The sequence below is a fragment of the Ceratotherium simum genome, chromosome 4 (assembly GCF_057802395.1).
Source record: "Ceratotherium simum simum isolate JZ-2026a chromosome 4, ASM5780239v1, whole genome shotgun sequence".
NCBI classification, from domain to species: domain Eukaryota; kingdom Metazoa; phylum Chordata; class Mammalia; order Perissodactyla; family Rhinocerotidae; genus Ceratotherium; species Ceratotherium simum.
In genome coordinates this window covers 23,843,692-23,860,099 of record NC_141903.1, presented here as the reverse complement: position 1 = coordinate 23,860,099, position 16,408 = coordinate 23,843,692, and the positions used below count along the sequence as shown (strand labels likewise).

The 16,408-nt window shown below is 42.7% G+C and overlaps 1 long non-coding RNA gene across 2 annotated transcripts in view; it reads right to left on the bottom strand.

The window, feature by feature from the left end:
- Window positions 1–16,408, bottom strand: part of LOC147917215 (uncharacterized) — a 192,995-nt gene that overhangs the window by 161,275 nt on the left and 15,312 nt on the right. The gene's annotated exons all lie outside the window — the stretch shown is intronic.

The following is a 16,408-nucleotide window of genomic DNA, read 5'->3' as shown; positions in this document are numbered from 1 at the left end:
GAATGTAAGCTTGGTCTAGCATCTGAAAGTCAATCAATGTAACATACTATATAAGTAGAATAAAGCCTCAACATCACTAATCATCAGGGAAATGCAAATCAAAACCACCAGGAGATATCTCATCTCACCTGTTAGGATGGCTATCATCAAAAAAATAAAAATAAAAAATGTTGGTGAGGATGTGGAGAAGTTGAACCCTTGTACACTGTTGGTGAAATGTAAAATGTTGTAGCCACTATGCAAAACACTATGGATGTTCCTCAAAAAATTATAAATAGCGCTAGCAATAATTCAGCAATCTCTCTTCTAGGTATATACCCAAAAGAAATTAAAACAGGATGTTGAAAAGATACCTGCACTCCCATGTTTGTTGCAGCATTATTCGCAATAGCCAAGATATGGAAACAACCTAAGTGACTGTCAACAAATGAATTGATAAAGATGTGATATATATATCACATGAAATATTATTCCAATTTCAATATCCGATGAAATATTATTCAGCCATGAGAAAGAAGGAAATCGTGCTACTACTTGTACCAACGTGGATGGAGCTTGAGGGCATTATGCTAAATGCAGTCAGTCAGACAAAGAAAGACAAATACTATACCATATTATTTACACGTGGAATCTAAAAGAGCTGAACTCGTAGAAACAGAGTTGCATGGTGGTTACCAGGGACTGGGGGGTGGGAGAGTTGAGGAGATGTTGGTCAAAGGGTACAAACTTCCAATTAGAAGATGAATAAGTTCTGGGGATCCAAGGTACACCCTAGTGACTACAGTCAACAATACTGTATTATATACCTCAAAGTTGCTAGGAAACTAGATCTTAAATGTTCTCACCACAAAAAAGAAATAATTACGTGATGTGATAGAGGTGCTAGCTAAAGCTACAGTGGTAATCATATTGCAATATATAAATGCACCTTAAACTTACACAATGTTATGTGTCAATTATACCTCAATAAAAACAAACAAAAAAAAGAACACTTGACTCAACACCTCCCCAATCTTCCCCATACATTCAATTTCAAAAGTGCCTGCAGAAGCCCTGAAAATTACAAGAAGTACAATGGAGACTGTTTAAACCAGAGAATTGCTTGTCCTGGCTTTGTCACTAGCCAGCCCTGGACCCTTGGGAAAATCACCTCTGAATTCTAAAGCACCCTCCAACTCTAATATTCAGAGACTGGGTATCAGAAAAAAATATGAATCAGATCACGTCGTCCAGTTGGTTGCCCTGGCCTTCAAAGTCCTGAATTATTTGACTTCTGCTGCTCTCAGCCTCATCCTGACCACTGTCCTCTGCAAACTTTTCCTGTCCCTTCAATGCACCAAGCCAGTTCCTCACCTCAGAGCCTCTGCATTCCCAGTTCTCCCTTCCTGGAGCATGCCTCCCCCAGCCTTCCCACAGCTGGCTCCTTCTCATCATTCAGGTCTCAGCTCAAATGTCATCTCCTCTGAGCTGATCCCCGGATCACCCAAACAAAACACATGCCATCGTATTATTCTCATCAGTCTCTGAAATTTGTATTTATTTGCTTTTTGATTCCTACCCATCTTCTTTACTAAAACACAGGTTCCATGAGAGCTTTGATGGTCTCAGAACAGAGCCTGGCGCTTACAGGTTTTCAGTAATTTTTTGTTGAAGGAGTGAATGTTCTTAACTGAGTGGGAACCATATTAGCTAAGGAAGGATTCGTTTGTCTGATGAATTTATTAACACTTAGCAGGGATCCGAGTCCTGAGGCCACAGACTGGGTAAGATTCGATAAGGTTGAAGGCAGGAAAGTTACTCTGGCTTCCAAGTCCCAAGAAGCAGCAGAAAGAAACGTTGCTACAAGGGCAAAGAGATTCTAAGGACCAATCCCAGGCTGTCCCTTACCCCTGCAAAACACATAAATACACAAGCTCTCAGTTACACTTACACACTCACACACACTCCAAACTCTGCCTCCCAAGAAAAACAGCTTAGCAACTGAGCTCCCAAAAAGCACACTATAAGATCCAAGACAGGGGGAGATCATTCTTTATAATTACCGTGTAGGAGCTGCAATACGGCCCCTGCTGAGAGCAGGGAAGCAAGACAGCTCAGAACAGACGGCTTATTAAATTATCCACTACATCAACTCAATGAGCACTTCCAAGTAGCTTTATTTCCTTTCCCTCTTTTTTCTTTTTCTATCCATGAGTTTTTTAATGTTCGCTTCCTTCTCTCCACTGTTTAGGATTCTCCTCAGTGTTCAGATCCCTGCTTTCCTTCTGCCAGCTGCTGTCTTGTATCATCCACCTCCCTGAATTGTTCATGCAGTGGAGGGGATACAGCAAGAGTCATCGTGCAGACTGGACCCTTTTGAAGTGAGAAGATCCACATTTGAGTCTTGGTTCTTCTGTGTGATCCTGGGCAAGCTTTGAGCTTCTCCAAGTTGTGGTTCCTTATGGGTAAAACAGGAGTGATATCACAACCGCCTTGCCGCCCGGGATGGGGCAGAGCTCAGAGGTGAGGACATACATCAGCCTGCTTTCCAAACTGCCAAAAGGGGACACAATTGTGAGCTGTCAGAACCACATCAGCTGGATGTTTGCCCTTCCATCTAAGACACACAGTCACTTGACAAGTGCTAGGAAGAGGTCCTCTGCCTCCAGATAGCCCCACAGAAATGCTCTACAGAGGAGCGCTTCACTTTGATTAATGGGCATCCACTTTGACAACATAAACAGATTGGTGAAAGAATGCGTGTTGTAGCTACCAGACATTCTCACTTTAGTGTGAATCTGATTAAAAACATTGTTTTCCTTGAAAGGGCTAGATGAGCCCTGCCTGGATAAGGGAATGAATCTTCCAGTAGCACCTCTTAGAAGACATGTGACCTTAAAGAAAACTCAAATTCTCTAATCCCCAGATTCCTCATCTGTAAAATGAGGGTGATAGTACCTTCCTCATTGAATCATCATTAGAGTTAAATGAGATGAAGTGTAAACCACTTAGCATGAGCATAACAGAAAAAAACTTAGTTGAACTTAGCTACTGCTACCATTACTAATAGTGATGTCATTATTATTATTATTATTATATTTATTACTACTACCACCACCACCAGCTGTCAATAATCAGCATAGGGCCTTCATAACCTTGTTTGGAAAGATGTTCATCTTTCAAAGCCTCTTTTGTATCATTAATCTATTGCTGTTTAACAAATCACTCCAAAACTTAGTCTAAAACAACAATAGTCATTTATTTTGCCCATGAATTTATAATTTAGACAAGACCTGGGGAGATGGCTCAGCTCTACTTCATGTGACATCAGCTGGAGTAGCTCGAGAGGGGACTAGAGGATCTATTTTCAAGATGGCTCATTCACATTGCTACAAAATTGGTGCTGGCCATTGGCTGGGAGCTCAGCCAGGGCTGTGGGACTCAGTTCCTCCCCATGAGTGGATTGGGCTTCCTTGAAGCATGGTGACTGGGTTGCAAGAGTGAGCATCTTAAGAGCATATGGTTGCATGGCATTTTTATGACTTAGCCTCAGAAGTTACATAGCATCACTTCCTCTGTTCTCCGTTTGTCCAGGCAGTCACAAAGACCCACCCAAGTTCAGGCGAGGGGACATGAACTGTACCTCTTGATGGGGAATGTTAGGATTCTAGAAAAAACGTGTAGGATGGGAAAATTATTGCAGTCTGCTTTGGAAAACACAATCTACCACACTTCCCAGGTGCCACTTCTCAAGAGAGTGTTCCCTAACTCTTCACCACAACCAGATAAATTCCCTCCCTTTGTGTCCAACTTTCTGGTGGCACTCACATTACCCTGAATCTCCCAGCACTGTCATTCATTTTTGTTTAAATATGCAAAATAACTGGCACAGAGATAGTGGTAGAAGGGGGAAACAGAGATGCTTCACAATTTGATCCTGCTGTCACTATTTGGACACAGCTCTCAAATTTAATCTCATTCATCTAGAGCATTTCGAACCTTCAGTTTCTTCACTTGTGAATCATGGAGTAATAATTACTACACCTCAATGAGTTTTTCAAGAGGATTAAGTTAAACAAGTCAAACTTCATGAAGCACTTAACACATATTGGTAAGCCTGGCTTCTAAGTGTTAGCACAAAAATGTTAGCTATTATTATGAGGCCATGATGTTGGAATTTGCAAGAACTCATACAGAAAATAGATTTATCTTACCCAAAGAACACCCTTGTCGAGGGGTGGAGTAGGAGAGGAAAGATATTTTAAATATTTATGGCACAACTTTTCAAGCCTTTCACACAGAGAAGATAGGGCTTGTATGGCATCTCCAAAGTTGGGGGGTAGGGGAAGGGAGTTGTTACCACAGATGGCAGGAAGGGCCTGAGTGAATCTAGACAAATGGGACACTCTGAGGGGCACGAAGGACCCCATAGGGCAAAAGGGCTCTGCCACGCTCAGCCAGACTGCACAGGGAGGCAGGGGATGTTTCAGGCCCCTTCCAGCTCTGAAAGTCTCTGCTCCTCCATTAACAGAGGTTCTTTTGTTTACCAGCAGCAGAATCTGACTTTGTCTGCCTTCGATCACAAAGGGAATTTAGTGGAAAGATATTGGAATATCAAGAAAGGCAGGAGGCAGGTTGGCTCCAGACGCCTGGGCAGCAGGCGCGGGGGTGTGCGCCTTCTTACCAGAGCGCTGACATCATGGGAACTCGGCTCCAGGGACCTCCAGATCAGAGTCTTTCCATTCCAAGCTTCCAATGCTCAGTGTCTTGCCCTGGATTAATCAGCTACAGCCAGGGGAGCAGGGTCCCGTGGCATGGGAGTGACTGCTGTTAGCTCATCCCATGTGACGGGGCAGCTGTGGCGAGCCAGGCAGAACCCACGTATCTACTCAGTTCCGGGCTTGGGCCCCAGCTCTGAATGCCTACCGCTGCTCACCTGGATGCTGCGTGCCGTACTCAGCTGAGACCTATTCAGCAATACTCTCTGAGCCAAAGCAGAGCCTTCTTGAGGGGTGAGCCTTAGCAGTTTTGGCCTTTCAATAGGAAGAGAATGAGGCAAAAAGCAGCAAAGAGGAATGGGGGTAGCCAAGAAGCCCTGCCACGGAAAAGGCCCTCGCTAGCTTCCTCCTCCTCCTTTGTCACAGAAACTGCCTGCACTGGCTGGGGGGCTGGGGGACTCAGAGAACAATTTAATCACCAAAATATGTTTCTTATTCATCTACCATGTGCCAGACGGTGCGTTTGGTGCTACAGACGCAGAAGTGAATAGACACTTTGTTTCATGGCAGACGATATGCTTAGTCGACAAGACCCCAACTGGGAATGACAGAGATAAGCGTTCAAATTCCAGTTCTCTTCTATACTGTGTAACCTAGGCTCTGCCTCCTCAAGCTGCAGAGAAGTTTGGCTAATAATTGGGCCTACCTTATAACTCATCACAAGGCTTAAATGAGAGAACGTAAATAGAGCCCGCACGCGGCGCCTTACACCTAGTGATCCCTGCGTCTACATGGCTATGACCGTGACTATAACAAAGAAAAGAGGACTTCTGTCACCTTTACCTGTCAGTGCCAGAAGAGACCGGAGAAGTTACCATTCCAGGCTAAAGGCCGATTTCCTGCCCAGAGCGATCCAGCACAAACATCAGAAACCCCTGGGAAAGCCTGTTAACAATGCAGCCCCTCCCCTCACTCCCAGATCATCTGATTCAGGAGATCAGGAGAAAGGTCTAATCTACATTTTAAGCTGCCCCTCATAATCTAAGTCGTTTTGGTGCACAATTAATATGAGCACCGGTGTTCTAACTAGAAAATGCTCTTACTTAAAGGCAAGGAAACTGACAACTACGGTAAGGAAAGAATACAACTTCAATCTCACAATGAGAATTACTGGGCATATTAGTTTTATGGTGCTGCATAACAAATTACCACAAACTTAGTGGCTTAAAACAACACAAATGTATCATCTCACAGTTTCTGTAGGTAAAAAGTCTGGGCACATCAAGGCTGAGCTCTCTGCTCATGGTTTCATCAGACTGAGATTAAGGTGTTGGCTGGGCTGCCATCCTTTCTATAGCCGCGGGGTCCCCTTTCAAGCTCACATGGTTGTAGGCAGAACTCAGTTCCTTGAGGTTGTAGGACTGAGGTCCTCATTTCTTGCTATCTGTTGACGAGAGGTTACTCTCAGCTCCTAGAGGCTGTCTCCTGTCCTGGCCATGTGGCCCTCTCCATCTCTGAAGCCAACAATGGAGAATCTTCCTCACACTGAATCTTCCTCATGCTTTTACTATCCTACTTGCTCCATCTCTGACCTCAAAGGACTCATATGGTTAGATGAGGCCCATCCTTTTGATTAACTCAAAGTCAACTCATTAGTAACCTTAATTACATCTGCAAAATCCCTTTTTCCATATAACATAACATAATCATGAGAGTGATAGGCCATCATATTCACAGGTTTTGCCCACACTCACAGGAAAGAGATTATACAAGAGTGAGGGTCATTTTAGAATTCTGCCTACCACACGGGACTATAATCCGAGATTCTGACAAAACACCACCTCATCCATCATCTCAAGTCACCACTCCTTCAGATTACAGCAATGGCTTCCCAGCTCCTCTCCCTAAATCCACATTGGTCCCTCAAAACCAAATAATATAAGAAAAGTTCATCAATTTAAAATGTGGCTTATAACTGTTAATTCCAGCCACTCTAAGCATGTAGGTTGTAGATTCCTTGAACATTCCTTGATGTATCTATGTGAAAAATTGACAATCTAGCTCACTCATCAACCCTGGCCTCCACCCAGAAAACACTCCTAAGATGGATCTTAAACTTACCGTCCAAGCCCACCACTCCCAAAATCAAGCACTCAAACAGAATCAGGAAGGAAGGCAAAGGAACCTAACCCAATGCCGCATCCCGGACCTTCTATGTACATTATCCCACTTAAGAGTCAAAGCAGGGGCTGGCCCCATGGCGTAGCAGTTAAGTGCACACACTCCGCTACTGGCGGCCCAGGTTCGGATCCCGGGTGTGCACTGATGCACCACTTGTCCAGCTATGTTGAGGCCGTGTCCCACATACAGCAACCAGAAGAATGTGCAACTATGATATACAACTATCTACTGGGGCTTTGGGGAAAAAAGAGGAGGAGGATTGGCAAAAGATGTTAGCTCAGAGCTGGTCCTCCTCAGAAAAAAAAAAAAAGAGGATTAGCATGGATGTTAGCTCAGGGCTGATCTTCCTCACCAAAAAAAAAAAAAAAAAAAAAGTCAAAGCAATCTTATGAAATAGACATTCTTATTCCAATTTTATAGATAAAGAATTTGAGATTTTGATTATGTAACTTGCCCAAGGAAAACATAAGTAGCAAGAGGCAGCACCAGGATTCAAACCTAGGTCGCTCCAGTTTCAAACCACATGTTCTATCTACAGACCCAATATCGATAAATGTTGGTTCTTACTCTGTGACTTCAGCCATACAATATTGTTGCAGGAAAAAAAAAAAAATCAACCAGCAAAAGAGGGCAGTGTCCCTCATGCAGTCTAAATAATAATACAGTACTACATTTTGTTCTTGCCCTAACTAAAACTAAATCTCTCCAACAGTGTCAGATGTATTACTAATTACACAATTACATTATGCAGTCATGCTGGTAATAAAATTCTTGGAGTGCTTTCAGCAAACTTAAGTTTGGAGAAAATAATGGCTTGTTTTAAAATTATTTACTAAATTAAGCAATTCTTTACTCAACATTGTTTTTAATAATTCAAGAACAGGATGTTTTATTATGAACATTTTCCAAAAACGAGTTAAAAAAATAATTTCATTCTTGTTAGTATGCACGTGGTTGCTCCAGTAAGGTATTTTTTTAAAAATATTTAATATCCTTGCTCTGCCAGGGAGTGGGGAGTTTTTCACCCTTTCTATGATTCTTTCAACTGGAATTCTTTCAACTGGAAAGACAGCAATTTCATTTACTTTCCTCAGCAGGTGACCACAGATGTTCACAGATCCTTGAGAGGAAGGAAAAAAAAACACACCATGACAGAAGTTTTTACCCCTTTCCAAAGATAACTTCAATATCTCCCATCTCACATGCTCTTCTGCAATGCGACTTTGACCCCCCCCATCCCCCAAGAAGTGGAATCTACTTGATCTCCTTGAATCTTAGTGGGCCTGGGACTGCATGGACCAGTAGAATATGGCAGAAGTGAAGTGAAGTGGGCTCAGCCCCTAACTGGTCTGGCAGCTTCTGTTTTCTTCCTTTTGGAACACTCACCCTTGAGATGCTGCCTTTCAGAACCCAGCCACCATGCTGTGAGATATCCAAGCCACATGGAGAGACCACGTGCAGGCACTCTGGTTGACAGCCAACCTCAACTGCCAACCACGTGAGAGGGCCATCTTGGATATCCGGTCCACTCGAGCCTTTAGATGCCTGCAGCCCCAGCCACCATCTGACTGCAACCATATAAGCAACCCCAAGTGAGAACCACCCAGCTGAGCCCATTCAACCCACAGAAATGTGACAGATGATAAATTGTGGTTTTAAGCCACTGAACTTTGGGGAAGCTTGTTATGCAGCAATAGATAACCAGACACTCCTCTTCCAATTAGTCATATATGTGAACCAAGATGAGACTTGGCCGTTAAGTAAGTGACGGTGTCTCCATGAACAATTAGAAGTTTCTTGCTCTTCTTCGGGCCTCTGTTTTCCCATCTCTAAAACACAGAGGTAGGGCTAGATCAGGGGTCATAACCTAGAGGTCATCACAGGTAGTCACTAGTTAGAGACAATATTTCTGAAAACCTGATGGAAGTTGCATATTTACATGTGATGAAGACACACTGGCTAACTAAAATCTAAGTTTCCTTGTTTTTGGCTAGAATTATACAATCAGTGTGTCAACATTGTTCCCTTCTGCTAGTCAGAAGCTGGTTAGCAGTCACATATGGCCTTGATTGTTAAAAATAAAATAAAGAATTAAATGCTGCTTAATTTATGCAGTTTGTTCAGTATGAAAAAAATATTTCAAAACGTGAGCTTCCTGGCTAAGAAAGGAATTCTCAAGGATGAAAACAATGGTAATGACTGGGCGATGTGACCTGTACTAATGCCAATAGCTATCACATGTTGACCACCTACTGAGAACTAGGCTACACCCTGTACTGCATGTGTTACAAGTATTAGCTCATCTGATCCTTCACCCCATGAGGTGAGTACCATTACCATCCCCATTTGACAGAGAAAAAACTGAGGCAAGAGGGACAAACTACATTGTGTAAAGCCATACAACTAGTTAATGGCAGGGCTAGGGTTCAAATCCATCAGATTCCAAAGTCTGCATAATACTGTCTCCCAAAAAATCTATATTTGAGTCTAAATCAAATTAAATATCCCCAAAGATTGTTCCTTTCACCTCCCTTCCTTTTAGACAATCTGTATCAGGAGGACTTTGGTGTTTGAATACATGTACAGGTTTTTGTCACAGCGTGAAGTAGGACTAGGTATTTCACGGGACTGGTCAACATCACTTGGGAATGAGCTCTCACACACTGCTTGGGGGGCAGAGTGGAGCGTCCAAATTGCTACCAACCCTTTGGAGACTTGTCTCAACATTTAATAACATTGAAGATATGACTATACCGTATTCCTAGGCATGTGCCCCAGAAAAACCTATGCACGTGTAACAAGGAGGTACTTACATGGAAGTTTATCACAGACTGTTGGTTATAGCAAAAACATAGAAGCAACCTAAACATCCATCAACAGGAGCATGGAAAAGTAGACTGTATATTATTGTCATACAAGGGATTACTATACAGCGTTTAAAATGAATCAACTACAACTACATCTATCAATATGGATAAACATCAGAACAATATTAAAGGGAAAAGGCAAATTGCAGAATGATACATACAGCATGATTCCATTTCTATAAAGTTATACAATATGCAAACTTTTATGTTTTGTTTATGCATACATGTAAACATAGGGAATATAGAGGCATTATGGAAATAAACACTTCAGTCATCATCATGGTTAGCTCTGGGTATGGAAGAGAATGGGGAAAGGCCACATAAGAGGCTTATATTTTATTTGTAATATTTTGTTTCCCAAACTAGCTGGTAAATACATGGGTGGTCATTATAGTGTCCGTTTATTTTGGATGCTTGAAAGATTTCCTAATTTTTTAATTGCTAGGAGACCCAACTTCCACACTATACCCAGCCTTCTGGCCTTGAGAATCCTCTTCTCAGCCATTTCTCCCCAGACCCTACCCTCACGTTCCTAATCTGGGTCCCCTGCTTTCTTTCAATCAAAAGATGCTATTTACTTAGAGCTTAAAATGCAAACAATCCTGACACAGTTTGCATTTCAAAAGAAGACCCAAGTGGGAAGGGCTTTCAAGACTTAAAGAAGTAACATTATAATGGTGGGATGATTCTTGTTGGGTCCTGCTGGGCATCTGCTGAAATCATATTCAGTCATTCTACAAATATTTACTAAGTACCTGCTACCTGCCAGGGACTCAGAGGCTGCCACTTTGCACACCTCCAAGGGAAGATGGCACCTCTGCAGTTGTCGTCTGCAGGCTCTGGGCCCTAGGCTCTGTGGGATTCAACAGTGACAAGGCATAAAAGGGCCAAGCCCTGTTCATATAGCTGACCATTCCAAATGGTATGAGAGAATATTCAGCCATGGATGATCTCTATCATCCAACTGCCTCATTTTACCAAATGGGGAAACAGAGGCCCAGAGAGGAGGCTGGAGCTACCTAGGGTCACAGAGCAGATTAGGGATAAGGACTCAGATCTCTAGACTCCAAGCCAGTGCTCATTTCTCTCCTCTATACTGTCTCTTTCTACACTCCATAAGGCTGTTTCTGAGCAAGGTAGACAGATGGAGTAAACAAAGAAGAAGGAAAAAAGAATCACCTGCGCTCCTTTCCTCAAACTAATACCACTTCTCTCCATGTTCTTCATTTCACCACCTCCCCTGGCTTTCAAGCAGCAGGTGCTAAAAGGATGCAATTGATTCCAATGCTTGTCACACCCTTTCTGTGGACCCAGTATTGCCATTAATCACCCACTTGACAAAGTAGGCAGCTATCCCAGTTGCAGCAGGACTCAGCCAGGCAAACAGCTCTTCCAGAAGTAGGCTGGGGAGATGGGGAAACACAGGCATGAGGAAGAGAGAAGAGCACAGAAGGCACCATTCTCACTCCAGCTATACCGTTTACAAGCTGGCTGAGCTTGGACAAGCTTTCCCCTCTCTGGGCCAGGTTGATCCACTTGATCACCAGGTTCTAGGATAAAAGTGTCCTAGCTTTTATCAATGACAAATATCACCAATGAGGGTTTACAACCTTGAGTCATACACACAACATAACTTGATTATCACTAGATAATCTGCCTGAACATAGGCCCTAGAAAGCAGCAGAATGGGTCACAGCCATCTGTGACTTGTGATGTCCTCCATCGGTTCCCCATTCTTGTGGGACGTGTGCCCTGATTTCCCTTCTCAAAACCATATTCTCCACCATTCTCAGTCAATAGGCTTTGGAGAGAGTTTCACCCCCAACTCCATGTGTGTGTCATAGAACCCATACCCTAACCCACTCAGACCACCTTATTCCCCCTTGACGTAGCAATTGGTTCAGGAGTAGACATGTGTCCCAGAAGAGCCAATGAAAGAAACTGCCTTTTGCTGGGAATGCTGGAGTGGAAGTAAATACTCTTCCCTGCTGGATATAAAGCTGAGAAGACGGTAGGTCTTGGGTTTCTGCTCTCATCTTAGAACCTGAAATGCAAGCTTAAGCAGCAGAAAGTGGAGCCAAGAGATGGAGAGAAATAAATTGGTTCCCAATGACATCATTTGAACCCCAGTTTCAAACCATCCCTGAAGCCCTCCCTATTCCTGGACTTTAAGTGCCCTGAACCATTAAATTTTATTTTTTAGCTACTTGAGATGAGTTTTCTGTCACTTATAATTGAAAGAATCCTAAATGATACACTGTCCCACTCAGGGAGGTCTTTGGGCCAGTCTTTGATTGCCTTCAGTGATGAAGACCACTCTTCCTCTTAGGAAGAGGTTCCAAGCTTGTTTTTTCCTTGCCTCTCTAAGCCACTCCAAGGGAGACGTCAAGGCGCAGCTGAGAGAGGAGAGCAGAAATGACAGATGTGAAGAGTGAGACCATCCACAGCTGCAGGGCTGGCTGACATTTATGGGAAGTGTTAAATCACTAGGGTCTTCCAGGTTGTTTAATATCATATATTGATTTGCTTTTGTTTCCCTGAAGGGAAGAAGGATTTGACTAACAGCCAATGTTCCCGTGAGAGCAAGTGCCAGAAGGGTTTTACTGAACACCAAAGAATGGAAAGCCAGACAAGAAAAGAAAAAAAGAAGAATGATGGGTTGTAAAATTGGAAAATAATATGTACCTCACTGGGGCTGACACGGCCCTGAACACGCAGGTGAAGAAAGTAAAATTTATCTTGGGCATCTTGCCACTTCCTCTAATATCGTCTGTAACCTACTTCCTACTTCACTGCTCCTCTCCCCAAGGGGGCGCCATCTTGATACATCTAGAAAACTAAGGTAATTAGAGTTGATCTTAAGTACTTTTTACACATTCAGCACTTGGTCTATTCACATACTCTCATCTATCTATCTAATAAGTATTTGTTAGGTGTCTATTTTATGCCAGGATTATCTTTTTTATTGTTGTTGTTGTTCCTTGTAGAACACAATTTGAAATTGTGATTATATTTGTAATTATAATTTAAACTGCTAATCCTTTTGATTTCTGTGAGCATCTGGTCTTCTCAGGTCGGTAAGCACAGGAGAGACGGTTCTGCTGGACACGGAAGGAGAACCAGGATGTGCACTGTATCTCCACTCCTCGGCCAGCGCCCAGCACAGAGGCAAGAGCCCAGTCAGCAGCTGCCAAATGAATTGCATGAACATCCTTTTCACAGAGTAGGGAACAGAAACTCAAAGAGGAGAAGCAACCAGCCCAAGTGAAAGTCAGAAGGATTAGAACCCTGGTTTTTTAATACTTCTTTAACCCCGTACCCTCTCCCCACTACATCCCAACCCTTACTACCAGAACTCTACTCCACTGTAGCCTACCAGGCTGCAGTTTTTTGGGGGGTTTTTGGTGTGTGTTTGGGGGGGTGGGGTCATTAGCTAATTTATCAATTTTTTCCAGTTTTATTTAGATAGAATTGACATACAACACTGTATAAGTTTAAGGTGTGCAGCATAATAATTTGACTTACATATACCATAAATTACCACAATAAGTTTAGTTAACGTCCATCATCTCATATAGATACAAAAAAGAAAACAGTACTTTTTTTCCTTGTGATGAGAACTCTTAGGATTCACTCTCTTAACAACTTTTACAGATATCATACAGCAGTGTTAACTATAGTCATCATGTTGTATGTTACATCCCCTGTTCCTATTTATCTCATAACTGGGGGTTTGTTCCTTCTGATCACCTTTATTCAATTTCCCCTCCCCCTACTCCCTACCTCTGGCAACCACAAATCTGATCTCTTTTTCTATGAGTTTGTGGGGGCTTGGGGGTATTGTTAGATTCCACATATAAGTAAAATCATACAGTATTTGTCTTTATCTGTCTGGCCTATTTCACTTTGCATAATACCCTCAAGGTTTATCCATGTTGTCGCAAATGGCAGGATTTTTTTCTCCTTTTTATGGCTGAATAGCATTCCATTGTATTTATATACCATAACTTCTTTATCCATTCATCCTGGCTGCAGTTTTACAAAGTTAAAAGTATAGCCACCCAGCCCAGTCTCCCAGCCTCCTCTCTTTCCTCCATCCCAGCTGTAGAGGAAGTAACCAGCCACACAGAAGACATGCACAGCGTTTTCTGCCAAACCTATACCCCATGGACACCACGCCAAAGAGGGAAACAGGAGAGGGGCTAATAATAGCAACTTCCACCTGGATCCACTGCCTGTGGTTTCCTTTTGACTCACTCGGATCTAACTTTCTAGATGCTCTCAATGTCATCACTATCATCATTGCTGATGTTTATTGAGTGCTCACTATGTCTTGGGCACTGTCCCAAGCCATCTTACATGTATCGTCTCATTTAACTCACCGACAACCTTACAAGGCTATGATATAGTGATGAATAATGGTGAATTATTCTGTTTGCCAATGAAAGAACTGAGGCTCAGAGACAGCTGCAAGGTCAAATAGCTACAAATTGGCAGAGTCCAAATGTGAATTCAACCCACTCTGATCCTCTCTCCTCCCACCAGAGCCTGAACTAACTAATAGGCAGTAAAAAAAATAAAAGACATCATATTTTCCAGTGCAGGCAGCCTTTGGCTTCTCATCTGCTTCATTTCGTTTCCTCTGTAACAAACCTGCTGTGTGACTTTGGGCAAGTCACATATCTCTCTGGGCTTAGATCTCTTCATCTGTAGCACGGAAGAGCTGAACTAGAGCTATCTGGCCTTGAAATGTCCTTCCAGATCTAACATTCCCTTTTCAGATTCCTTCCTTCCTCTGCCACCCAACGCAGGCTCACCAAATTCCACCATTCCCCCTTTTGGGAATGAAGAATACTATGCTAAAAATGAAAATTACCTAGTGTTGCCCCTTCTCAGAAATCCTTAAATGAGATTCATCAAGCATTTTGTTGTAGTAAATCACAGAATCTTAAAGAGTCAAGAGAACATTCTATTTATAAATTAATTATAAAATACCTAATAGCCATCACTTATTGGGGCACTTTGCTGAATATTCCATATGTTTTTTAACTAAACCCTCAAACAACCCTCTATGATCTGTGCTCATATCATCCACATTGTACAGAGGAAGAGCTTGAGGCACAGAGTGGTTAAGTAATCTGCTCGAGGTTACACAGCTAGTAAGTGGTGAGGCTGGACTTGGAATTCAACTGGGCTTTACTCCAAAGCATCTCCCAGTGATCTTCTCACCCAGGTGTCCAATCCAGAGCAGAAATTGTCTCTGAAAATCCTGAATAACAGGCTCTGCCTGAAGACCTGCAATAGTGAAGAATTTCTAAAATATGCAGCCTTTTAGAAATGGAGATGACAAGAAAACAAAACCTGTCGCCTTGGTCCCAACTAAAGAGAGAAGAGAGGTACGTGTGCCTCTTTCTGAAGTGATCCACCAAAAGCAGAAGGAGCTCTGCCTTCCTCTTGGTATTATACCTGCTTGTAGCAAAAAGGTGCTAAAAAAAATGAAAAACATTGTTCTAAGTGCACCAGTTGGTCTCCTGTGTGATGTCAACATCATTAGTCTAATCAGCGATAAAAAGGCAAGCCAGTTGTCATCAGGATGACCATCAATAGACCGCTGCATTAGACGGCATTTCTTGCCTCTAAGCAGAGACAGGTATGATGGTGATGACTCCTATGGCAACTATCAGGACAGGAGGGCAACTTATGGAAGAATCTTGCCTCACAGACCAGATATCCTAGTCCTCTCCCCAACTTTGAAAATCTGTACATCGTTATAAATGCTGATCTCTCTTTTCTTCACCTGTCCACATCTTCTCAGGTCCAGATAGTTCCAATCCCTGCTATAAAGCCTTCCCAGAGTCTTCCAGCTCCCACTGGCTTAGCACTTCACTGCATTCTGATTCTCTTGTGGGATAGTTTTACCCTGTCCACTAAAGAATGTGTGGTTCTAATTCTAGCTCAGTGATGTGACCTTGGCCTGGTTACTTTCCCTCTCTGAACCTCCATTCTTCATCTGTAACAAAGTGGTTGAATAAAGAACGGCAGATGAATTTTATTTCATGAGCTTCCTCCATTCATTTGCTAATGGCTGTCTGGAAGTGCAATGCTAAGAAGGATTATGAGGCCAACTCTGAACTCAGTGTAAAAGACTGTCAAGGTTGACTCGTGATGCTGCCATGGGCATAAGAGGGGTGAGAAGCAACCCCCGTGCTATGCTGTGGCTATCCATAGACTGGATGATATCTGAGGTTCTTCTGCTCTGACAGTTCATCAGTTCTCTTCTTTTGTATCCCCAATATCAGGAGTACATTCAGTCAAACTTTCTCAAATTTTTCCAACAAAGTATCCCAAATGGCAGAGGTGAATTAGCTAACACATATTCCCAGGACACAAATGGAATAAAGATATAGAGAAAAGCATAATGAAGGAGTCACTGGTTCTAGACTTACCAGATCAGTCCTTGCAAAACCAGCTGGATTGTATTTCCCATCTTTGGTTGTCTTGAGATTGCCTGTTATATTCTTCAATAAACTTCTTTTCTCTGAGCTAGACTGAGTTGATTGCTGTTGCTTGAAACCAAATTAACTCTGCTCTTACCAAGAGCTTATAATAGTCACCACTCACTGAGCAGTTACACGTACCAGGAATTGTGCTAAGAGTTAAACT